The sequence below is a fragment of the Lepus europaeus genome, chromosome 15, assembly GCF_033115175.1.
Source record: "Lepus europaeus isolate LE1 chromosome 15, mLepTim1.pri, whole genome shotgun sequence".
In the NCBI taxonomy this organism is placed as follows: Eukaryota; Metazoa; Chordata; class Mammalia; order Lagomorpha; family Leporidae; genus Lepus; species Lepus europaeus.
In genome coordinates, this window is record NC_084841.1 from 60999626 (window position 1) to 61006892 (window position 7267).

Here is a 7267-nt window from a genome sequence, read left to right on the forward strand (position 1 = left end):
AACAGGGTAGTTGCCCTAAATAATGTGTTAAGGGATCATAGGTGAATGGCACTGAGTACACGTAGTTAAGTTCTTTTAGTGTCCTTAATAATGTGGAAGTGAACATAGGTGAGCGGCACTGAGTACACGTAGGTAAAATCTTTCAGTGCAATACAGTGTACAGGTCGGTAAACATGAAAATGGCAGCTGACATTAATAATGCACTAGGTGAACAAAGGTGAACAGCACTGAGTATACGTAGCTAAGTTCTTTCCAAGCAATTCAATCTGCAGTAGGGAAATAAGAAAATGAATGTTGCCCCAAATAATGCACTAAGTGAACATAGGTGAATGGAACTGAGTACACGTAGCTAAGTTCTTTCAGTAAAATGCAATGTACATATCAGGAAACTCGAACATGGCAGTTGCCCTTAATAATGTGCTAAGTGAACATAGGTGAACGGCACTGAAAACAGGTAGCTAAGTTCTATCAGTGCAATACAATGTACATGTCAGAAAACATCAACAGGCATTTACCCTAAATAATGCACTAATGAACATAGATGATCGGCACCGAGTACAGAGTACAAGCAGCTAAGTTCTTTCTGCACAATACAATCTACAGTCAAGAAAGACGAATGTGGCTTTTGACATTCATAATGCACTAAGTGAATATAGGTGAATGGCACTGAGTATGCATACTGAAGTTCTTTCTGTGCAAAACAATCTACATGTCGGGAAACGTGAACATGGCAGTTGCCCTTAATTAAGCATGAACTGAACATATGTGAAAGGCACTGAGTACACGTAGCTAAGTTCTTTCTGTGCAATACAATGTACATGGCGGGAAACAGGAACATGGCAGCTGATGTTAATAATGCGCTAATTGAACATGGCTGAGCAGAACTGAGTACTTGTAGGTAAAATCTTTGTGCACAATTCAGTTTACATGTCAGGAAACACAAACAAGGCAGTTGCCCTAAATAATGTGCTAAGTGATCATAGGTGAATGGCACAGATTACACATAGCTAAGTTCTTTCAGTGCAATACAATGTACGTGTCGGGAAATAAGAACATGGCAGTCGCCCTAAATAATGCTCTAATGAACATAGATGGTTGGCACTGAGTACACATAGCTGAGTTCTTTTTGTGCTGTACAATCTATAGTCAGGAAACATGAATATGACAGTTGACGATAATATTGCACTAAGTGAACATAGGTGAATGGCACTTAGTACATGTAGCTAAGATCTTTGTGTGCAATTCAATCTATGTGTCGGGAAACATGAACAGGGTAGTTGCCCTAAATAATGTGTTAAGGGATCATAGGTGAATGGCACTGAGTACACATAGTTAAGTTCTTTTAGTGCAATACAATCTACATGAAGGGAAAAACAAACATGGAAGTTGCCCTTAATAATGTCCAAAGTGTACTTAGGTGAAAAGCAATAACTACATGTAGATAAGTTCTTTCTGTGCAATACAATCTACAGTCGGGAAACACGAACATGGCAGTTCCCCTTAATGCGCTAAGTGAACATAGGTGAACGGCACTAAGTACCCGTAGCTAAGTTCTTTCAGTGCAATACAATCTACATGTCAGGAAACATGAACGTGGCAGTTGCCCCTAATAATGCGATCTGTGAATGAAGGCAAGTGGCTTTGAGTACACGTAGCTAAGCTCTTTCAGTGCAATACAATGTATATGTCAGGAAACATGAACAAGGCAGTGGACCTTAATAATGTGCTAAGCAAACATAGCTGAACGACAATGAGTACACAAAGCTTTCTTTCAGTAAAATACAGTGTCTTAGTAGAGTAGTCTCTTAGCAGAGTTCTTTGGATCCCCTAAATAAAGAACCATATCATCTGCAAAGAGGGATAGTTTGAGTTCTTCCTTCCCAATTTGTATCCTTTTGATTTATTTTACTTGCCTAATGGTTCTGGATATAACCAAGGGTGTCAAATATCTCTATGATGAGAATTACAAAACATTAAAGAAAGAAATAGAAGAAAATACAAATATATGGAAAATCTTCCATGTTCATGTATTTGAAAATCAATATCATCAAAATATCAACTCTTCTGAAAGCAATTTACAGATTCAATGCAATACCAATCAAAATACTAGAGACATTCTTCTCAGATCTAGAAAATATGATGCAGGAATTCATATTGAAACACAGGAGACCTGGAATAGCTATAGCAATCTTATACAACAAAAACAAAGCTGGAGGCATCACAATACCAGATTTCAAGACATACTACAAGGCAGTTATATCAAAACATCCTGGTACTGGTACAAAAACAGGTGGATATACCAATGGAACAGAACAGAAACACCAGAAATCAATCCAAGCACCTACAACCAACTTATATTTGACCAACAAGCTAAAATCAATCACTGGAGCAAGGACAGTCCCTTTCAACAATTGTTGCTGGGAAAACTGGATGTCCACATGCAGAAGTATGAAACAGAAACCCTACCTTACACCTTACACAAAAATCCACTCAAAATAGATTAAGGACCTAAATCTATGACCTGATACCATCAAATTATTAGAGAAATCCTGCAAGCTATTGGAAAAGACCCCCGAGGAACAGACAATCAAAACCAAAATTAACAAATGGCATTACAGGGCCGGCGCCGTGGCCCAACAGGCTAATCCTCCACCTTGCGGTGCCGCCACACCGGGTTCTAGTCCCGGTTGGGGTGCCGGATTCTATCCCGGTTGCTCCTCTTCCAGGCCAGCTCTCTGCTATGGCCCAGGAAGGCAGAGGAGGATGGCCCAAGTGCTTGGGCCCTGCACCCCATGGGAGACCAGGGGAAGCACCTGGCTCCTGCCTTTGGATCAGCGCACTGCGCCGGCCGCAGCGGCCATTGGAGGGTAAACCAACGGCAAAAGGAAGACCTTTCTCTCTGTCTCTCTCACTGTCCACTCTGCCTGTCAAAAAAAAAATGGCATTACATCAAATTGAGAATCTTTTGTACTGCAAAAGAAATACTCAAAAAAGTGAAGAGGCAACAAACAGAATGAGAAATTATTTTCAAACTGTGCAACTGATAAAGAATTAATAACCAGAATATATAAAGAGATCAAGAAACTCCACAACAACAAAACAAACCACCCAGTTAAGAAATGGGCAAAGGATTTAAACATACATTTTTCAAAAGAGGAAATCCATATGGCCGACAGACACATGAAAAAAATACTCAGGATCACCAACTGTCAGGGAAACAATGAAGTTTCACCTCACCCCTGTTAGACTGGCTTTCATACAGAAATCAACAAACAACAAATGCTGGCGAGGATGTGAGGAAAAATACTCTAATCCACTGTTGGTGGGAATGTGATCTTGTAAAACCACTGTGGAAGACAGCTTGGAGATACCTCAGAAATCTGAATACACACCTGCCATATGACCCAGCCATCTCACTCTTGGGAATTTACCCAAGGGATATGAAATCACCAAAATAAAAGACTTACCTGCACCCCCATGTTTATTGAAGTTCAAGTCACAATAACTAAGACCTGGAATAAACACAAATGTCTATCAACTGTAGACTGGACAAAGAAATTATGGAATATGTACTCTGGAATACTGCACAGCAGTAAAAAAAAAAATGAAATCTGGTCATTTGCAACAAAATGGATGAATCTGGGCCGGCGCCGCGGCTCAGTAGGCTAATCCTCCGCCTTGCGGCGCTGGCACACCGGGTTCTAGTCCCGGTCGGGGCACCGATCCTGTCCCGGTTGCCCCTCTTCCAGGCCAGCTCTCTGCTGTGGCCAGGGAGTGCAGTGGAGGATGGCCCAAGTGATTGGGCCCTGCACCCCATGGGAGACCAGGATAAGCACCTGGCTCCTGCCTTAGGATCAGCGCAGTGCGCCGGCTGCAGCACGCCTACCGCGGCAGCCATTGGAGGGTGAACCACCGGCAAAAAGGAAGACCTTTCTCTCTGGCTCCCTCTACTGTCCACTCTGCCTGTCAAAAATAAAAAAAAAAAAATGGATGAATCTGGAAAACATTATACTTAGTGAAATAATAAAGGAACAAATACCATATGTTCTCCCTGATCTGTGATAACTAATAGAGCACCTAACAGGAAATCCATAGAAGTGAAATTGACACTTTGAGAAGCAATGGCTTGAGCAGCCTTTGTCTTTGACTTTTGACAGTTTATTTTTCTTCTTCATACTATTTGTTGAATTTTTTACTTATCTTTGAATAAATCATATGTATATAAAATCAATTGAAAATAGATGTCAGTAAAAACTAAGAGTGGGAATAAGAGAGGGAGAAGGAAGTTTGTAACTGCTAAGCTGAATAGTTCTGCATACATTCCTACAGACTTATTTCTAAGGGTACAGTTTAAAAATTTGTCATGGGACTCCAAATCTCATCAAGCTTGCAGGTAAAAATGCCATCTTAATTGTTAAAATGATCATATTAAGTGTCAAAGTGAACATATAAAAAAGATTAAATGTTAAAGTGATCATATAAATAGGACCAAGTGCCTGGTAATAATAATATAATTAAAAAGAGAGAGTGTTCAAACATAGGAAGCAGTCCACACAGCAGACTCATAGAATGACAATAGCTTTAAGTAACACTCTGACCTCAGAATAAGCCCTTAAGCCTTCCTGGTTGGGCTAAAAAGCCCATGAGAGCATTACTGTGGCAAAAAAAAAAAAAAATGTTCAACATGAAGGATCTGTGTGCGCGAGACCCCAGAAGAAAGAAGTGGCCATCAAAGAATGATGTACTTTTCTCTAAAGGGAGGAGAGATTCCACTTTGCTATGGCCCTGTTCAAATATTGAGAGAGTTTATGGACTCAAAAGGCTTCCATAACTTAGGCAGCTCATATCAAGAGCCTTGGGTGGTCACTGACATCATACATAAGAATCTTAATTGTTAAATTAACAACAGGAGTCACCATGCACTAACTCCCCATGTAGGACCTCTGTCTTCAATGAGTTATATCATTAGAGTTAACTGTAAAACTAGTTCTCAGTTGTGTGTGTGTGCGTAAATTGTTGAAATATTTACTTAGAGTTGGTCTTCTATGTACAAAATTAATTGAAAATGAATATTAATGGAGAATGGGACTGGCAAGGGGAGGAGGGATGGGAGTGTGGGTGGGAGGGCAGGTATGGTGGGAAAAATCACTATATTCCTAAAGTTGTACTTATGAAATTTGTACCCATTAAATAAAAGATTATTGGGGGGGGAGGGAAAGGCTTCCATAGCCTTGGCAGCTCATGTCAAGAGCCTTGGGTGATCACTGACATCATACTTAAGAGTGTTAGTCATTAAATTAATAACTAGAGTCACCGTGCACTTACTTTCCACGCAAGACTTCTATCCTCAATGAGTTGTATTATGAAAACTAACTGTAAAACTTGTTCTCAGTTTTTTTGCATGTGCATGTTTGTGTGCAAATTGTTGAAAGCTTTACTTAGTACAGAGTTGGTGTTCTGTGTATAAAGTTAATTGAAAATTAATCTTAATGGAGAATGGAACTGGCAAGGGGAAAGGGAGGAGGAGGAATGGTGGGAGTATGTGTGGGAGGGCAGGTATGGAAGTAAGAATCACTATATTCCTAAAGTTGTACTTATAAAATTTCTATAAAAATAAATTTAAAATAAATTTAAAAATAAATAAAAATAAAAACAAATGTTAAAAAATAAAAATAAGTTCATTGAAAAAGAATCTTAATGGAGAATGGAACTGGGAATGGAAGAGAGGGGATGCTATGAGGTGAGAGTGGGGGTGGGAGGGTAAGTATGGTGGAAAGAATCATTATATTCTTAAAGTTGTACTTATGAAATTTTTACCCATTGAATAAAAGATTTCTTTGGGAAAAAAATAAAAAGAAAGACAGAATGAATGAAAAAGAAAGAGAGAGATCTTCTATCTGCTGGTTCTCCAAATGACTACAACACCTAAGTCTGGGTCAGGCCAAAGTCAGGATCCAGAAACGCCTTTCTTGTCTTCCACATGAGTGGCAGGGGCCCAAGTACTTGAACCATCTTCATTGCCTTCCTAACTGCATTAACAGGAATCCTGGATCAGAAGAAAAGCATACGCAGTCAAAGCAGCACTCTGATACAGGGTGCCAGAGTCACAAGCAGTGACTTAACTCAATGCACTGCTGTGCCATGATGCCAGATGGTAGACAGACTTTCTGATACCTGCCTTCCTTGCAACTCTATTCTTTCCTATTCATGTGTTCCCTCAACAATATTAAAAGGTTATGCTCTAGAGGCTTGTTGTGTTGTGCAATGAGTTAAGCCACAGCTTGCAAAACTGGCATCCCATATCAGAGTGCCTATTTCAGTTCTGGCTGCTCCATTTCCTATCAAACTTCTTGCTAATGTGCCTCGAAAGCAGTGGGATGATGGGCCAAGTGCTTAGATCCTGCCATGCACATGGAAGATCTGGATGAAGTTCCTTGCTTCTGCAGTCCCAAAAAAAGACTGTTGCAGCCATTTTTGAAGTGAACCCATTTGTAAAAGTGTTCTCTCTCCCTCTCCCTCCCCCTCAAGATTCTCTCCCTCTCCATTTCTGTGGCTCTGTCTTTAAAATACATTTAAAATAAACAATAAGTTGTGCTCTAGACCGTGATTATCACAAGACTCAACTAGACACCAGGTGAGTGGTGACCTCCAGTCAAGGCAAATCTGGACTTTACCAGCCACTGACAAGCAAGAAGCCCAGGCCCCAAAATCAGTTCCTCCAGAATGGTCCCTAGGAATCTTCAAACATCCAAAAATACCTAGTAGAAAACCATTGTGGTGAACCTTGGTCCTTGGTCAAACTTTAGATGGTGTGTGAAACGGGATGGAGAAACAGGCTTTCATATTTCACTAAACTCTAGCTGAAAGTTAGTCTTTCTTCGCATAATGGAGGGATCTAACTAAACTCAGTAGGATTAGTAGATCTCCAGTGGAAACCACAAATGTTTTCGAGTCACACGGCTCTGGCTGCAGACACCCTTCCTCCTTCACGACTTCACCAAATGCAGTAGCCTAGGCTCCACTGCGGATCTCATTAGGAGGCAGTGAATAAGCATGTAAGCTATAGAATTTCACAATTAGCTACATTACTGCTTTCATGGTTTTCTTGGTTTCCCTCTTCTAAGGCTAACAGAGGGGATTGCCTAGAGGAAGGACGGTTCTGGGCAGGCAGTGAGCACCTATAGGAGCACATCCTGCTTCCCTGACACCCACCCCTCACCAGTTCCCCTGTTGGTCAGGAAACTGCAAGAGTACGAGGGACGCTAGG